Genomic DNA, 19,780 nt, shown 5'->3' with positions numbered 1-19,780 from the left:
TAAGCCCTCTGAGTGCTGGTCCCTGCATATTTGCACTGATTGTACACTGATTGTACTGGTATAAATACAACTGAGGCCTCCAAATTAGATAATCAAAGAAATAGGGAAAATACATGTTTAAAAGAATAACTCCTAGAACTTTATTGGCAAAAGAAATTGAGCATGCATATTGGAAGGCAAAGTGAGATGTTAACACATAATATTCAAAAATGAGGCATATTCTAAGAAAATCTTCCTAATTTCCTTCTAAGAACAAGAAAGTATGATTACCATCAGACTTCTGCCAGCAGCCAGAGATGCCAGAAAACAAAACAGTAAATTTACAAACTATTCAAGGGAATAAAATGTAAGCAAATGATTTCAGATCAGCTAGACTGTCTTTAAACTGTATTGGGCATCGATATGCAAAACTTCCAGGAATATTATAACCATGAGTCTTCCTGAAGAATGGATTGGAAAGTGAATTTGTGCAGCCAAAATGATTGGGGGAGACTGTGATATGTATGTTTTGCTGTGATTCACAGAAATTGGAAAAAGTATGAGGAAATTTTTGTATTTGCCTGAAGGCAGTACAAATCAATTCTTTTCATATGAGCTATCAAGAATCTGGTCACATGGCTTCAATAACTTGCAAGGACAGCAGGTGAGAATTCACACACCAGGCCACAGAGGGTTTGTCAGTTTTCCTTGCAATCTTGTCAGTGTTTGCTTTACATATGTGGAGGTTATGGATTAGAGGCATACAACTTTAGAACTGTATCATCTTTGTGCATTTACCATTTTATTATTTCTCATTTTTTCTATTTGATAAATTTTGTCAAGTGTAAAAACACAGCCTTCAACAATTTTCTTAGAAAACTATGGACCTCTGTAAATTTAAACTGTGATATATTTTTAAATACACAAGGTCTTACCCTTAAAGAGACACTTTGCAATAACCAAGAAAAATTTTTTAATCTTTCTACAAGAACATATTTATATTTTGTTATATTGTCTAGAAAACATGTAAAAGTATACATAAGATTTAAATTAAGCTTTTGTAATGCAGCATGTAGGAAAAACTTCACACTGTCTAAACATGTAGTTTAATCCTAAGCAGAAGGTTGATAAATTTTATATATATATATATATATTTGTGTATATATATGTATATTTCATAGTCCACCAGTTATTCAAATGCATAACTCTTTATAAATAGATTTAAAATATAAAAACATGTTACAAATAAATAACATACCTTTTATGTCCCATTTATTTTAGAAAGAAGCATTCTGACTATATTCTTCAATACATGATTGGCTGTTTTTTAAAATGAGGTTTTAAATCATGTCAATTACTCAGTAATCACACTTTTAATGATTTCCTCATGTAATGACATTTGTAGAAAATGTCAAAAGTATTAATTTGCTAAAATAAAAACTAGTAATGGGTCATAATTGGCTATGCATTCATTCTAAATCAAATTGTTTCATGTTATTAAGAAAATACCACATAAATTATATTTTAGAAGTATAAGTTGTTTCATAAGTAGGTATTCGATTGGCTCTACTGAGTAACAACAATCAAAGCAAAGAATCAGCTTCATAAAGCAGGAACCAGTACAAACATCTGAACCTCAGTTCCCCCATTCTTTCTACAATATTCTCTTGTTGCTCCATTTAAACTTGCAATCTATATCAAGTAAGGTGACATGTCGTGTCAATGTAAGACATGCAATGTTTTTAAATGTCTTCCATCTGAAGGGGAGAAATTTGTTGTAAATATTTTAAAAAGTAAAAAATATTGTACTTTATAGTTGAATGACACAACTGTGTTGTATATGAATATATCACAAAATTTAAAGTGTAATTAAACAGCTGATAAGGATAAATATAATTTTCTATTATATCTATATGTATATATACAATTTATGAATACAATTTATTTATAATAAAGTCTTTATTATGACCGTAAAAAGATAAAAGCAAATAACGACATAAAAGAGTTGAAATGGAGGAAGACACTGTAATAATAAGTGCACCTTCCTGCATATGCACGTCCATGTTCTTTCTAATGATTCAACAGCTCCCTCTCTTCAGACAGCAGATGGCCTCCCCTGCCATCACTTCTGCCAACATAACACAGGCATCTAGCAGGGACACAAGGACATTTGATCAATTTTCACTTACTTCGTATAACGATAGGTAAGAGTAATTATCCACAATTTGGGTCTTGCTGGGAAATGTACTTAAACTTTGAAACTACTTCATCCTCACTATAATTACCTCATTGATCATCACTCCCTTATATTCATACACCACGTCGGTAATGAGTGGATCTCTGCTAAGACCATTAGGCAAAATTTGGTTGAAAGATTGGCCTTATTTAATGGTTCAAAGGACATAATGTGTACATTCAGCCAAAAAGCAAAGTGTACAAACTGTCTCAGATAAAGCTCCTTTCTGGATAGATATTGAAAATAAATTTAGAAGGCAAAAGGCATTTCCTTAGCCTCACTGTAGATACCATAAATGTAACAGGGACTGCTGACCAGCTCCAAGGGGACAAGTTATACACCCCCAAAGTGTCATGTGTCCACTTACAGCTCTCCAGAAACATTACATCCATTTCAAGTCAAGGACAGACGTGACCACTCTAACTTTTGAAAAGTTAGGTCATAGGTAAAGGTATCAAAAATGCCTCAAAACCTTCAAATAGAGTACTCTGAATTTGTAGTAGACATTCAGCCAATAATTGATGAGAGTTGTTCTAGAAACTTGCTAAGAAAGACAATATTTTATGACAGAAATTCTCAAAGCTTTCTGCATGATGGTGGTAGTACCTGGAGCTATGTCTCTCTGCCCTGGTCTGTCCTCTCCTGATCGATTGCATTGGATGTTCAGTCAGTGAGTCCTAGGTGTGACATTCCTGAAGCCCCAGGTGGCTCTGACATGCATCAGGGCTGCAAATATTTTAGACTGATTAAAATAGATCCAACAACCATTGGCTAAAACCGTGTCCCTGTATATGTCTTTATAGATGTCAGGAATAAACACCCCATTGACATCACTTCCTTTCATTTTCCATTTACTCAGTTGTTTTTTTTTGTTTGTTTGTTGTTGTTTTTGTTTTTGTTTTTTTTTTTTGTTTTTTTGTTTTTTTTTTGACAGGCAGAGTGGACAGTGAGAGAGAGAGCGACAGAGAGAAAGGTCTTCCTTTGCCGTTGGTTCACCCTCCAATGGCCACCGCGGTCGGCGCGCTGCGGCTGGCACACCACGCTGATCCAAAGGCAGGAGCCAGGTATTTATCCTGATCTCCCATGGGGTGCAGGGCCCAAGTACTTGGGCCATCCTCCACTGCACTCCCAGGCCACAGCAGAGAGCTGGCCTGGAAGAGGGGCAACCGGACAGAATCCGGCACCCCGACCGGGACTAGAACCTGGGGTGCCGGTGCCGCAAGGCGGAGGATTAGCCTAGTGAGCCACGGCGCCAGTCCCATTTACTCAGTTTTAAACATTAAAACAGAGTAATATATCATCAAAATAAGCCAGAATTCCACCTCCAAAGAGTGATTATAATTCCCTTTCCAGGCAAGGCAGTGGAAGATACTGAGTAATTAGGAGGTAAATAGGTGAAGAAAATGAAGTGGAGTATATAGTAGTATGGAGGAGACACTACTAATGCTTGTATCCCTCGTCTCCACACAGTTTAAGTGCACACTAATCAAAATCCTATAGGCCGGCACCGCGGCTCAATAGGCTAATCCCCCGCCTGCGTTGCTGGCACACCGGATTCTAGTCCCGGTTGGGGCGCCGGATTCTGTCCCGGTTGCCCCTCTTCCAGGCCAGCTCTCTGCTGTGGCCTGGGAGTGCAGTGGAGGATAGCCCAAGTCCTTGGGCCCTGCACCCGCGTGGGAGACCCCGAGAAGCACCTGGCTCCTTGCTTCATATCAGCGTTCTGCGCTGGCTACAGCGCATCGCCCAGGGCAGCCACTGAGGGGTAAACCAACAGCAAAAGGAAGACCTTTCTCTCTGTCTCTCTCTCTCACTGTCCACTCTGCCTGTCAAAAAAAAAAAAAAAAAAATCTTATAAACAGCAGTCTCAACACAGCATTAGCTTCTGAAGGTTAACGTTCGTGTTCTGCCAGACACAAGTAGACTGAGTAGAGGAATTGAACAGGATCATTATCCTTTGAATTTAACAAGTTCTATGTTCTTCATTTCAAGGAATAGGAGATCACCCGAAGATTAAAGGGACAAACTGTTTATGGCTTTCTGGCTATAATTTGCTTCTCATTTGTAAGATAATTTATTAAATAATTTGATAAAAATCAGTCACAATTTTTCCATAGTGTTTACATTTCAAAAATTTGTCACCAACTGACAAGCTGAAACACTAAGCCAAGTTTGTAAAACAACCTATGAATGTTTTCTGATTTTAGCACAATAGTAAAAAGTAAATTACAACAAAAGCGCGGTGTTAATTTCAAGCTCCATTAGAAACACAGGGTGGGAAAAATTGCCATTTTCCAATTGAAAAGAATAAAATTAGTAGGAAACCAAATCCTGTTTAAATACTTAAAAGTGTTTGGCAAACAAAAGGTTGTAAAAATTCAAACTATGAAAAACTGTTTAACAATATCATTTTAGGGCACATTATCTCACTTAATGAGAATGTATAGTGTTCAATCTTACTGATTCCATAAAATTAGGTAATGTGCTATAGAAGTGAAGTACTTGTAGGGATAAACTGCAATTTAAAGTTTGATGCTAAATAACTGCTAAAGCCCCATGTAATGCCTTCTGTGTATATTGATGTATTCAATGCTTTGTTCCATCCTAAGCCTGAAATAATCAAGAAGTATGATTTTATTTGAAGAAGGCTAATTGCTCTTTTCACTAGGTATCAGACTATTTCTTTAGGTTACATCTTTAATGCTTTGCTGGATGGCAGCCAGGGAGCAGGAATTTGGCCTAAAGGTTATAGTATCCCTATTCCAATATAAAGGGGTGTCTGGGCTGTAGCCTCAGCTTCAGCTCTTGAGTACTGATACTTTTTTTTTTTTTTTTTGACAGGCAGAGTGGACAGTGAGAGAGGGAGAGACAGAAAGGTCTTCCTTTTGCCGTTGGTTCACCCTCCAATGGCCACCGCGGCTGGCATGCTGCGGCCGGCGCACCGCATTGATCCGATGGCAGGAGCCAGGTACTTATCCTGGTCTCCCATGGGGTGCAGGGCCCAAGTACTTGGGCCATCCTCCACTGCACTCCCTGGCCACAGCAGAGAGCTGGCCTGGAAGAGGGGCAACCGGGACAGAATCCTGCACCCCAACCGGGACTAGAACCCGGTGTGCTGGCGCTGCAAGGCAGAGGATTAGCCTAGTGAGCCGCAGAGCTGGCTGAGTTCTGCTACTTCTAATGCAGATCCAGTGGTTTAATGTCTGCCCCACCCATGGGGAGTACCTGGATTGAATTACTGGCTCTTGACTCCAGCCAAGGCTATGTAGGTATTTGGGAAGTGAACCAGGGGATGGAAACTCTCTCTGTTTTCCACCCTCTCTGTCCCTCAAACAAATAAATAAAAACTAAAAAAAAAAAAAAAAAAAAAAAAAAAAAAAATCCAAACAAACAAAAAGTCCCTACTATATAATTGGGGATAAAATTAAATATGAAAGGAAAAATTATAGGTGAGCCACTACATTATAAATGTTATCACTTTATTTTTAACTGATATTAATAATTATCTATACACCTTTGAAGAAATTTCCATCATATATATCAATCATACCTGAAAGACATTTTAAAGATGTCCACTCTCTGTGCTAAAAAGGCATTTGAAATTTACTGCTCTTGGGGCTGGTGCTGTGGCTCAGTGGGTTAAAGGCCCAGTCTGCAGTGCCAGCATCCCATATGGGCGTCAGTTTGAGTCCCAGCTGCTCCGCTTCTGATCCAGCTCTTTGCTATGGCCTGGGAAAACAGTAGAAGATAGCCCAAGTTCTTGGGCCCCTGCACCCATGTGAGAGACCCAGAGGAAGCTCTGGTCATTGCGGTCATCTGGGGAGTAAACCAGAAGATGGAATCCTCTCTCTCTGGCTTTACCTCTCTCTGTAACTCTTTTAAACAAATAAAATGAATATTTAAAAAAATATTGCTCTATTTTAAATAAAATCAGGTTGACATTACTTCAAGTACTAAGAATGTTAAACAGAGCAGTGCTGGAAAACTGCATGCTTCCTCAACTGACTGGAGAAATATAGAAGTGACCTTTATAATCAACATAATTGGTGAGACATCTAACACTGGTGTGTCAATGTATTTAGCACTAGGAAAATTCAACTTTTCTATGCAGATTGCAAATATAACCTTTGTTCAAGACAATATGATAATTGAAAATGCTTACAACTAGAAATGACAAGTAAAAAATGGTTGCTATGGTGTTTTATGCTAACCCAAATCTCAATATTTCATTTTTAAGGTCTCATTTTGGAACAAAAGGAATACAGTTTTGGCCAATAAGTGGCATTGCCTTTATTTATTTTTAACTTATTAAAACAAAGTCAAGCTGAAGAATATTCACAATTTTCCTGCCATATAAGCTTCATGAAAATATAGAATTCATTTCTTATTTAGTACCCATTTTATTGGTTGATGCAAGGTTCTGACTTTTGTTGGGAAAGCCTCTTGCCCTGCACCAAGAAGGCCATAAAAATTCTACCCAACAGTGTTCACATTACCCTCAGAGATATCTCTCCCAACCTATGTGAAATAATGACCAAGGCTCCTGGCCCTTCAAACCAGTTGGCTCACTGGATTAATTACTATCTTCAGACATATCTCCTTTCCCCTAAGTTCCCCTTACTCTGTCACCTATCATTCTCCTCCTTAAAAGCCTCTCTCTTCATCTAGAGTGGTGTCCATCTACTCTGATGGAAGCCCTCCCCCATTAAACCTAACATAATGAGGAACAGTCTCCAGTTGAAAACTAGACTCAGATTCTATTAAAATCTAAAAAAAGATGTCTTTGGTAAATAACAATCTTATTCATTATAATTTGGTTCAGCTATAACTGGACATTGGGTTTAAAGGAATTTCTCTTTTGAATCTAGAGAGATCCTTGCCTTTAAAAACATTGCTTTGTAACTTGCTGAACTTGTTTTGCAATTTGTTTTAACAGGTTTCCAATGACATAGCAATGGGTAATCAGTACTTGATGAAAAAGAAATGGGTAATCAGTCCTCTTTTTAACCTCTAAGGTGGATTTTGCAATCTCTGACTTAATGTCACTGATATATAGCTACACTTTTATAAAAAAGGAATAGAATTTCATATAAATGCAATTTTGATCTTACTTAAGATGGAGGCATGATATAATAGCATCTTCAGTCATGTAGGTTTAATTGTTAAATGTAAATTGGGTAAAGACAAATGATAAATGTGTCTAAATGTAAATTTTGGCACTCTTAGCACCTTATATTATATGGAAAAACTATTTGGGCTTGCTAACATGTTTTCATAAATTATCCATATGAAAATAGTTCAACACTGCTTGAAAGTAACTAAGGTTGAAATTTAATGTGCTTATCTGATTTAGAAAATGTTGCCATCTATTAGTCTACTTTTCTTTGATATTGAACTTGAATCTGATTTTCTGTTAAAGCAATTAGGTTGCTGGAACACAAATGTTCGTAAATATTTTGAACTCATCTTAAAAATCTGTTTAAATCCAGCATCATCTCCTTTTAATAGTTTTGCTTAATTTGTGACTGTCAGTTTTCTAGCCAGCTCTTCCCTAGTTCTGACTCTGTTAAAATTGTTCCAAGTTCCATGATTCCATGTGCCAACTCTTATATTTAACATTTTATTTCCAATTCTTGAAATGACCAAAGAGACACAGATTTTGTGTTCTGTCAAAGCAATCTACTATGTTCACTTAATATCTCTGTTAAGTTCTAATTGTTTATAACAGCTGAGCCTTTATTAAGAGTTTTTTTGTTTGTTTAAATGTATGCTTATTCTAAAACATTTGAGTAACCACTTTGTGAAAATGATCAAATCTGGGCTATGTTAGATCATTATGTTAAAGAATTCTGTTTCTACCAGATGTTTTAGGCCTTCTTGGCATCTTGGACAGGCATTCAAAGCTTAGAGTTCCAAATTTTTTGGACTTTGATATTTCTACTTGGGCCCCTGGAAATATCAAAGGATATATGTCTGTCATTTGGAGAGACACCAATAAGGCTATTTGGACTATATTAAAGGTACTGTCACATGTGAAGTGTGCTAAATTATAAAATATGAGAATGTAAAATGATACTGATACAAATGTCCAAAAGTTAAAAAGTCTCAAGATCTTGTGTTACCAGACATGCTGATTATCTTAATGAGAAAGGCCCAGAGGCCTAAAAGGGATAAATATTTTGTAAAATCCTACAGGTGCTTTCAAAAATAATGTTGGTTAATGAGCTTATAATATTTTAAAGATTTTTATTTATTTATTTGACAGCTAGAGTTATAGACAGTGAGAGAGAGAGGGGGAGACAGAGAGAAAGGTCTTCCTTCCGTTGGTTCACTCCCCAAATGGCCACAATGGCCGGAGCTATGCCAATCTGAAGCAGGAGCCAGGGGCTTCCTCCGGGTTTCCCATGTGGGTGCAGGGTCCCACGCACTTGGACCATCCTCCACTGCCTTCCCAGGCAACAGCAGAGAGCTGGACTGGAAGAGGAGCAACCGGGACTAGAAACCAGCACCCATATGGGATGCTGGCACCGCAGGCAGAGGATTAACCTAGTGTGCCACCATGCCGGCCCCGAGCTTATAATTTTAAACATGGCTATTTAAAGTCTTTTGTCATCCACAATTTGTGTCCTCCTCCAAACACTAAAAGTCAGATTTTCTGCTAATGAAAACTAAAACATTGTTGGTTCTTTGTTTACCTGTGTCCCACTATATGTTCCAAAGGACTTTTTCCAGTGACTTCTCTTGTATTCAGTACTTTGGGATGGTTCTGTAAACAGATGAAGTCAAGAATGGACTACAAGTTCCAACTGAGAAGAAGTATGGTGAATTAACATTACTAAGAATAGAAAGTAATTCAAATCAATTGGTAATTCAAAAAAAAACAGTTAAAGATTTTAGGAAGGTATAACTGAAACTGCTTTGTTGTTCTTACTTGTATGTTATGCTATACGTTTATACATATTGCATGTTTGCATGGGAGAGTTTATTAAGAACTTTGTTTTTATTGGCTTACAGATAAAATATTGCTCATAAATTTAAACTGCTTAATTAATCAAAGATACATTTTGGTTCATGTGACCCAAGTCTCTGTATCAGATATTTTAAATTTGGTAGGAAGAAATTGTATCTGTTCAAGTCATTGAAAAACATCTTTGTGCTGAGTTTGCTGGTCAAACAAGTTACACTATGCTAGATATTTAAGAGATGTTTCCAAATACATGTATTCTTGTCTTGAAATTTACAGAAGACATTGGATCTTCTGGTAAAAGTTTTAAAAAGTTGCTATTTAACAGTTTAAATTGCTTGCTAAGTTTTCATTTGCAAGCAATCTGGGAAGTCTGACTTGTTCCCTCATTTCTCTGTTCTCTTCAAGATGAGAAACGGACTCTATACTAATCTTCACCCTCCAGGATGTACAGTTTGATCTTTAGATATTATAAAAGGGGTGACTGACATTTTACTGTAATAACATGGCCAAAATGAGACCTTAAATTATTATTTCTCAGCTAGATTGTTTTGGCATGGGCACAGTAAACAGGAAAAATATCCCTTTCAGACTAAAGGAAGGGAAAGAAAAGTTTTACTAATGACTTCAAATTGTGTATATAAGATGGTCATCATGTCTGCTGTTAAAGTGAGAACATAGCTTTCCTCATGGGCATTGTCAGTCCTACCTCATAGGAAAGCCACCATCAGAACATGCCTCTGACTATGGATTTCTAGTTTAGACCAACAATGTCGCTCCCCCTCTTCGTGGAGGAACGACACAGGACCCTGCGCTGTTCTTTCGTCTGCTCGGCCCTCCCCGGGTTTGCTGCTGGTTCTTCCCGGGTTGGCTACTGTCCCTTCCACCTCCGTGGAAGGGCAGTTCCCCCTGGCCACATTCCCCACTTCCGCAGGGGAGCGGCACACCGCCGGCCGGCTGTCTCAGGGGCTGCACAGGCGTTCCCCTAGATGTTCCCCTTAGATGTTCCCGGTGCATGCCGTCTCTCTCCTCCTTTATAGTCCTCCTCCGCCAATCCTAACTCGGCTGCCCACACGCCGAGTACGCTGCTCTCCAATCAGGAGCAAGTCCTACAGTTTATTGGTTGAACTGGAGGCAGCTGTGCGGAAGCTGTTTACTTCTCTCCCAGCGCCATATTGTGGGAGAGCAGATGCATAGAACAAGTCTCAATTCCAGTAACTCAGTCCAGTCCGGGCTGCTCCCCACAGATCCCCCTTTCTTTTTATTTTTGGCGTTGATATGCGCCTGTCTTCGGTGTCCCGCGGCACACACTCTGCTCTACTTGCTAGAGTTGCCACAGGTTCTTACAAGTCCTATCAATCAGGCAAACCGAATCCGGGTCCTCTCTTCGCCATGTTGTGAGGAGGTTTTTAGGCGCTGATGCGTGCCTGTGTTCGGTGACCTGCGGCTCATACTCTGGTCGAGCCGCCTGCTGGCGCTTACCGCCTTAATCAGGCAGACCGAATCCAAGCTTTCTCATTGCCGTATTGTGGGGGAGACTTATTAGTGTTGGTTCGTGCCTATCTTCGGTGACCTGCGGCGCATAAGCTGCTAGCCGCCGCAGGTGCTCATCGCCTCACTTAATCAGGCAGACCGAATCCAAGCTTTCTTATTGCCATGTTGAGGGGAGGCCTTTCTATTTCTCTATTTCTCTATCTCCGGGCATTCCTATTTCTCCCATTTTACTTCTATCTTCCAGCATTCCTATTTCTCTCACTTTGCTTCTAAACTTCTATTTCTCTTATCCCTGCAGCTTCCCGGCGCCTCGCCCTGCCGGCAGCTTCACGGCTCCGCGCAGCTTCCCGGCGCCTTGCCCCGCCAGCGGGCTCCGCCCCGAGGCTGCTTCTCTGCGCCTCGCCGGCTCTGAGCCGCTTCAGCCCGCGCCTCTCTCATCTACGCGGCTCGGCTTTGCGCGCACACCCCGCGGTTTCACACTTAACCCTTTCGTGTCTGAACCACGGCCTCGCGCCAGCCCCGCGTTCCCTATCTATTCACGCCCCGTGCTCTCTCTGCACGTGGCGGCTTCCGCGGGTCACACAGCATAGCTTGCGTCTCCGCCACTAGCATTCAATCTAAGTTCCCCGGGCTAGCCTGGTGAATTCAACCCAGCTTACGTCTCCGCCCCACGGTTTGGCTTCCCGTCCTTTGCTCCCCGGGCTAATCAGACGGATCCCAATCTGGCTTACGTTTCAGCTTCTGGTTTCAACTTTTCGCCCCCTATTCCCGGGCTAACTTGAGAATCCCAAAGTGGCTTTCGTTTCCGCCTCGGCCTGCCCCCCGCGGCTTCAATTTCCCTAACATTTTTCTCTACCCGGTATGTTTCCCCAAGCTTTCCTCCAACAATACTCCTCCCTCATTTCTCCTGGCCTCTCCCCACAGTCCGCATCCGAGTCTGTTTGTTCTAGCTTTCACTTTCGCTTTTGACCTTAGAGATTTCTCCCAGCTTCCCCCCGTAGTCCGTATCCCAATCTATGCCTAGGCTTTCAATAGCTTCTTCCAGCACCCTTTTCGTCCGGCTTTTCCCTAGGCTGTTTGCTAGTCTCTCTCTCCGATATTTTCCCACTTCTTCCCGTTTCTTCCCTCCTAAGTTTCCTGTCCGTCCTAGGTTTCCTATCCGTCCTAGGTTTCCTATCCGAGTCACGGCACCATTATGTCGCTCCCCCTCTTCGTGGAGGAACGACACAGGACCCTGCGCTGTTCTTTCGTCTGCTCGGCCCTCCCCGGGTTTGCTGCTGGTTCTTCCCGGGTTGGCTACTGTCCCTTCCACCTCCGTGGAAGGGCAGTTCCCCCTGGCCACATTCCCCACTTCCGCAGGGGAGCGGCACACCGCCGGCCGGCTGTCTCAGGGGCTGCACAGGCGTTCCCCTAGATGTTCCCCTTAGATGTTCCCGGTGCATGCCGTCTCTCTCCTCCTTTATAGTCCTCCTCCGCCAATCCTAACTCGGCTGCCCACACGCCGAGTACGCTGCTCTCCAATCAGGAGCAAGTCCTACAGTTTATTGGTTGAACTGGAGGCAGCTGTGCGGAAGCTGTTTACTTCTCTCCCAGCGCCATATTGTGGGAGAGCAGATGCATAGAACAAGTCTCAATTCCAGTAACTCAGTCCAGTCCGGGCTGCTCCCCACAAACAAAGATTAGGGCAGAGCACCCCCGTGACTTGCTTCTTCTTAAATATTTCCTCTGGTCTGCTTTAACAAAAACTCGGAGGAAGAGAAAGCTAGGCAGCAGAAGCAATGTAAAGATAGGTGGCAGGACAATTAATGGAAGTTTTGCACAGTGATCTGCCATCAAGGAGACCCAATAGGTCAGTCTCCTGCAGTGGCTTTCAAGGTGGAAAGCCAAGGCTTCAGCAGAAGTCAGCTTATGAAGAGCCCTGGCAGCTCTGCCAGCCGAGAGCTGGATCACTGGAAACAGAATTGCCCGGACTTGAAGCATGCCCAGGTCAGAGCTGCAGACCTTGGCTCTAACCTGAAAAGCCTTTCACTCGGCTCAGCTTCCAAAATAACCACTGCTCCTGAGCGGGTGGCCTTGTAGGGTCAACAACCTGGCAGGCAGAATTATAAATTTCCTGTTAGAGATGCCACCTGCCTCTTCCTGGCCAGCTCTATTCCCAAGCTAGCTAGGTAATAGAAGTCAACAGTTTCACACCTCCCTTATGATGTGAACAGATAGTCAGGTCTGGGCCTCATAACTGGCGAGGCCTTAAAGCCCTCCTGATTATTATCAAGCCCCTTCTGCCAGTTTCTAGTTGCCTCTCAATGGGAAAACTCGCTCTTGGTTTACACAGCACCTTTCTTAGGTCCTCTAGTAGACTCTGTCCTTTGTTCTGGACCCCGTCTAGCCCACTTGGGGCCTCATTCCTTTGTAATCATAGCCTCTACTCTTACATCAATGGCTCTGCTTCTGAGCTGTATCGATGGTCTTCTCCCCACTTAGCGTTGTTTGATGGTTCAGAATTTTTTCGACAGACAAACCTCCCTACCCCAGAGACGAGTGGCCTTTCTCCCAGTTTTGGTTGGGATCAGCTTCACAGCCTCCCTCTCCTCAGTAGTGATCTCAGGAACAGCTTTGGGCCACAACATTATCTCAACCAACTGACCCCCAAACAATTCCAACAGTTAGAAGAGGAGGTCACTGGGCCCACTGAGATCTCGGCTGATGCCATCCGAGGTCTCCAAAGCCGAATCACCTCACTAACAGACATGGCAGTGCAGAACAGACTGACTGACCTTAACGGAGTTGTTATTATGCTAACCAATCAGGTCAGGTGAAACCACATCCATCAGACAGTCTTCACTAGGGTCCAGAGACCCCTCATTTCCTCTCCTCTAGGAAATCCTCTCACTGCTTGGTTAATGCCACTCCCAGGAACATTGGCTACTATTCTCACCCTGACTTTTATACTACCTTGTCTGTTTAAGTGTTAATTGGAGGTGTTAATGGAATGAACCAAAGCCTACATGAACCAGGTGGTCAACCAAATGCTACTGCAGGGATATGCTTGGCTCCCCACCCAGGACATCCTGACTTTCGACATCACCCCATGCCCGCAGAGAGTAACTCATTGCCCCATTTCAGTAGGAAGTGGTTCTAGAAGACAGACCATCCCTCCATCCCTCCTGGACAACTGGGGCCTTTGCAATCCCATACAACATTTGCTTTATTAAAAATGAAAGGGGGGAATGTTAGTGAAATGGTGTGGGTTTATCTCTGGCACCATCTTAAGCCCGGGCACTATCTTAGGCTCTGGACCCCATCACTGTCTTGTACAGTAAGCTTCTGTCCTAAGCCCAGCCTGGCTTGCTAGAAGTCAGGTGACCAAATGGCCCAATCACAAGCATCAGCTCCACCCCACCCTGAAGGGACTCATTGCCCCCACTTCCCTACCCCCTGCCAGAGTATAAAAGGACATGCTTCCCTGCACATGCGCTCTCTCTCTCTTGAGCTCTCTCTCTCAACCTCTCTTTTTTCTGCCATTTTTTTTCTTCTCTCTCCAGCCTGTCGGTTCCCCCCAGTCAATAAACCTTTTCCTTTAACTCCGGCGTTTGGTGTGTTTTGTGGTAGCCTTTCGGATTACATTGGAAGAAAAAAATTGACATGGTTTTGTTAATACATCATAATATTTCACAACATTTTCAATTCCACAAATAACTTTTAGATAATTTATTTCTTGTGGTTTTGTTCTTATTTGTTTTGTCAATTTTACTTCTTAGCTACCTAAAGTTTTGGTTAATTGCAATTATATTGGGTACTAAAAAAAAAAGAAAAAAAACAGTAAAAATAATTTATCATAATGAGTTAATTTTATTTTCTTAAAAGAACAAGAATTATTTATTTGTGGTATGGAATCCTGGCATCTCATTTAAGGGCTAACTTGCACTGCCAGAATGCCAGACTCCCTTATAAGTTAATTTTGATCAGACCCAGTATTTTCAATGATCTCCAAAGGCATGTCCCAGTGTTATTTGAAAAAGTAGCATGAATTCTTATTTTTCAGAATTTTCTGGACCTGAGTTTATGTCTTCAAGGTCACATTTCAATGGACATTTATGACCTCTAGTGAGGGAAGAGACTGGCCTTAGCCAGCTATTTATTCATTGGCTCTAGGACTGGTAACCACCAAGTTTTTACTTGATACAGGAAGATTTCATGGGCAGCAGGGATAATCTGGTGGTACTCATCACTATAACTTGTGTTCTCAATTCTTGCTGCTGGTCTTGAATTACCCAAACACTGTAGACTCTCCCATCCTATGTTTTACAGCAGATGATGTATTTGAGTCCATAGAATGCGAGTAATTGTTTCCAAAATGTCAATTTTAAGTCCAGGAACAAGATGAAGTCCTGAGAAAATGACTGAGAAGGTGGCTACTTTTAGTGTAACCTGGAATAAGCCAGTAGATAATAATAATAATCAGGATCCTATCTATTGTTGAGAATTATCCTGTTGAGATAATAGTAATCATTTTAAGTAAATTGCACATGTATCAAAATGTTTCTCATTTTATTTTTTAATTCCTTTATTGAAATGTGATAAGAATCTATACATGTTTAACATTTATAACTATGAATTCAAGAGTGAATATATACCTCTGAAACCATTACCTCTATCAATCATTTTGAACTTACACTAATGGTCACAACAACTTATTTCAAGAATAAAAAGAGGGGCCAGTACTGTGGCTCATTTGGTTAAATCTCCACCTGCAGCACCGGCATCCCATATGGGCATTGGGTTCTAGTCCCCGTTGCTCCTCTTCCAGTCCAGCTCTCTGCTGTGGCCCGGGAGTGCAGTGGAGGATGGCCCAAGTGCTTGGACCCCTGCATCCACATGGGAAACCAGGAAGAAGCACCTGGCTCCTAGCTTGGGATCGGCGCAATGTTGGCCTTAGCTGCCATTTGGGGAGTGAACCAATGGAGGGAAGACCTTTCTCTCTCTCTCTCTCTCTCTCACTGTCTATAATTCAATCTGTCAAATAAAAAAAAAAGAAAGAAAAAAGAATAAAAAGAAAGGAAAGTGACAGCTTTCAGATGTCTTATGCTAGTTATATTTTGCTGTTTATCAAATTATCCCAAAACTTCATAGACTGAAAGAAGTCAATGTCTCTGCATCAGAAGTTTACCTAGAAATTTTGCATTTCTCAAACGTGTTAGAGGTTCTTTAATATGCTGTGGAAGGGTCTGCGGGTTGCCAAATATACTGTCTTCTTTCTCTTCTATCCTGAGGAACAAAAGTGAATTTTTGGATGGACACTATTTCTTAGCCAAAAATTCAGTTTACCAGATACTCATGTGAGCATTAGCCCTGGGTAATAACATGTCAGTGCAACTACGCGATGAAACGTTCAGGAAGCTTCCTTTGAAAGAAGATGTGTGCTGACTCTCCTGTACACTCCCCCACACTTCCATTTTGCTTTCTAGAATAAAGATTTAATGACAGATGAACCAGCAGCTTTCTGGAATCTTGAAACTGAGGGCAATATTATAGGTATAACAGATTTCTAAAGACAGCCCGAGTCCTTAATAAGGAAATGTGACATCATGCTACCAACTGTGGAATGCTGGTTATATCTGGATTCTCTACCTAAGAAATGACACATTTCAATTTTTCTGAAGTTGCTATTAGTCTGTTGTAATTACAGCTGTTTGCAGCTGAGCGAAAATGTCCCAGCACACAGAGAGAGAAAAAAGCATGTACAACTCTGACCTGCTCTCAGGAAGAGAAAGTCTACCTCATAAGGAAAAGTTAAGCAGGTACCTTTCTCTGAAGGGAGGAGAGAACTTCCACTTTGACCATGGCCTTGTCTACATATGATCAGAGTCAGTGAACTCAGGGGGCTTCCATAGCCTTGGCAACTCATGACAAGAGCCTAGGGTGATTACTGATGCCATAAACAGGAGTGTCAATTTGTTAAGTCAACAACAGGAGTCACTGTGCACTTACTCCTCATGTAGGATCTTTATCCTTAGTGTGCTGTACATTGAGATTTAATGCTATAACTAGCACTCAAACAGTATTTTTCACTTTATGTTTCTGTGTGGGAGCAACCTGTTGAAACCTTTACTTAATGCATGCTAAACTGATCTTCTGTATATAAAGAGAATTGAAAATGAATCTTGATGTGAATGGAAGGGGAGAGGGAGTGGGAAAGGGGAGGGTTGCGGGTGGGAGGGACGTTATGGGGGGAAGCCATTGTAATCCATAAGCTGTACTTTGGAAATTTATATTCATTAAATAAAAGTTTCCAGGTGAATTCAAAAAAAAAAAAAAAAGAAAAGTTAAGCAGACATTTTATAGATTTCCTTCAGATCAGGATACATTTCTGGGAAACTATTGCAGCCCTTTGAAATCTAAGCTTCTGATGTGGCAGTTGCTTTTTTTATACAGTATGTTTTGTTGGAAAGCAACTGTTACACCAGAAGTTTAAATGTCAATGAGGGGACACAAGAAACATGAATAAAGAAGATATCATCAAAGACTTACAATCGTTTCACAGAAATATATCCTGATCTGAAGGAAATCTATGAAATGCCTGCAAATGAATTGAAAAAAAATGATGTTAAGGAAACTCAATGCAATGAAAAAGAATACAAATTGACAATTCTAAAAAGGGGGAAAATAATGAGTGACATGAATAAGAAATTCAAGAGATAGAAATGATTTACATGAGTCAATCATATTTTGAGATGGAAATCAATGAAGTGCAAAATACAGTTAAGAATGACGGGTGCATTCCAGGATCCTGGCTAAGGCCTAGCCTAACCTAAGGTGTTGTGGGCATATAGGGAGAAAATCAAGGGATAAAAGTTCTCTCCATATGTCTTTCTCATTCCTCCTTTTTCTTTCCTTCTCTCTGTGTGTGTGTGTGTGTGTGATATTCAAATAATAAAAATAAAACAATAAAATAATAAATGATGTCAAGGGGATACTGATTATTCTGAGTTGATTACTACACATTGTATACAGGTATTGAAATGCTATTTTCTGGATCAGCACTGTGGCATAGCAGCTGAAGTGCTGGCATTCCATATGGGCACCAGTTTGGATCCTGGCTGCTCCATATCTGATCCAGATCTCTGCTGTGACCTTGGAAATCAGTGAAAGATGGCCCGATTCCTTGGGCCCCTGCACCCGTGTTGGAGACCCAGAGGAAGCTCCTGGCTCCTGGCTTCAGGTCAGCCCAGCTCCGACCACTGCAGTCACTTGGGGAGTGAGCAAGCTGATGGAAGACCTCTCTCTCTCTCTCTCTCTCTCTCTCTCTTTGCCTCTTTGTAACTCTGCCTGTCAAATAAATAAATAAAACTTAAAAAAATTACTTTCTATTCCATACATGTGCATGTGTGCAGTTATTGTTAAATGATTTTTTAATGTTTTAAAAAGTAAAAATATAAACCAACTGAAACTAACAGGCATGTCACATTTCTCTTGACATTAGTAGTTTTTATTAGATGCCAGAAAATGTTCCTATACTTTGTTTGGAAAGCTAGAATATATTTTAGAAAGCAGTATGGCCCATTTTTCACCACAGAAAGTTAGCATTGTGAGCCCTCAGCTCTGTGTATCAGATTCCTCACGTATAAAATAAATGTAATCCAAGTCCTACCTCATAGAGAATAAATGAATGAATGTAGAGTTCTTAGAATAGTTGCCCTCCATTATTAAATAAAAAGTGTTGAGATTTTGTTTTATTTCAGTTAAGACTTTTCTTAGAAGGAGTCACTGTGCCTATTAATAATCCCCTAACAGTCCAACATTGCAGTGGTTAGCAATCCTAGTAACAGTCACCCAATTAAGCTGCAGTACTTAGCCCTATCGAATACCCTAGTACAAACACTATTCTGAGCAAAATCAGTCTGAGGAAATATCACACAGTAAAGAAATTCAGGAAATTCTGTTTCTTATATCTCCATCTTGGGATTTTGTTTATATATTAAATACTCAATCGACCTAAAGATGTTAAGAAGTACAGTGTTCCCAAATTAATTTAATTACTGAAAAATTTCCCTTTTTTCTATAAATGCAATATGTATTTTTAATATGTCAGAAACTATTATCTGAAAAGTGGACTTAATAATTTTAAATGGAGTTCAAAATAAAGGCAAATAAGACTAAGGATAATTTTTAGTTCCATATTTGCAGTTTATTTGAGAGAGAGAAAGAAAGATGGGGAGGGGGAGTAGGGGAGGAGAGAGAGAGATGCAGAAAATATTCCATCTGTTGGTTCAGTCCCCAAATACCAACAAGAGTATAGGCTAAACTATCTCAAAGTCATGAGCCTGAAAATTCACTTAGATCTTTCATGTTGGCAGCAGGGAACCAAGCACCTGAGCTCTCATCCATGGCCTCCCAGAGTGCACATTAGCAAGAAGCTGGGTTGGAATTGAATGACCCTGGACTCTAACTAGGCGCTCTGATGTGGGATGCAGGTATTCCAAGAGTCAACTTAACTAGTGCACCAAATGCCCACCCCTAAAAAGAAGCTGTTAATTAAAAAGCGTTTTCTACAGACACATGAAAATTCTACATATTTATTGGGAATCATGTATATTTCAGTGCAAATATTCATTGTGTAATGTCCAGTTAGGGTAAACATATCTACCTATTCAAGCATTTAATATTTATTTTAGGGGAAACATCCAAAATTCTATGTTCTCTTTTTTAGAGAAAAATATAAGGAATTTTAGCATTTTCTAAGTGTGTAGAACACCAAAGCTTCCTACTCCTATCTATAGCAGCTCATATTAATCAACATTTTCTCATTCCTCCCTCCTTGCTTCCCCACTAGATGCTGGTAACCATCATTATACTTTTAGTTACTATGAGATCATTGCTTTTTTAGACACCACATGAGTGAGATCATGTGATATTATATTAAGTGAAATAAGGCACTCAGATTTTTAACCATGGTAATTAAATAACTACATATCTGTTGCTAATACAAATAGTTAATGCCTCAAAGGTATATGTTATGCTGTTAAATTTTCTTTTCTAATAGTCACTGACACATATAACATACAGTAAATTATCACCAAACATGAGCTAAACATATCAATATATACGCTTTT

Source organism: Oryctolagus cuniculus, chromosome 10, assembly GCF_051225735.1.
Source record: "Oryctolagus cuniculus isolate XC-2025 breed Fujian yellow rabbit chromosome 10, ASM5122573v1, whole genome shotgun sequence".
In the NCBI taxonomy this organism is placed as follows: domain Eukaryota; kingdom Metazoa; phylum Chordata; class Mammalia; order Lagomorpha; family Leporidae; genus Oryctolagus; species Oryctolagus cuniculus.
Note: the sequence above shows the minus strand (reverse complement) of the source record.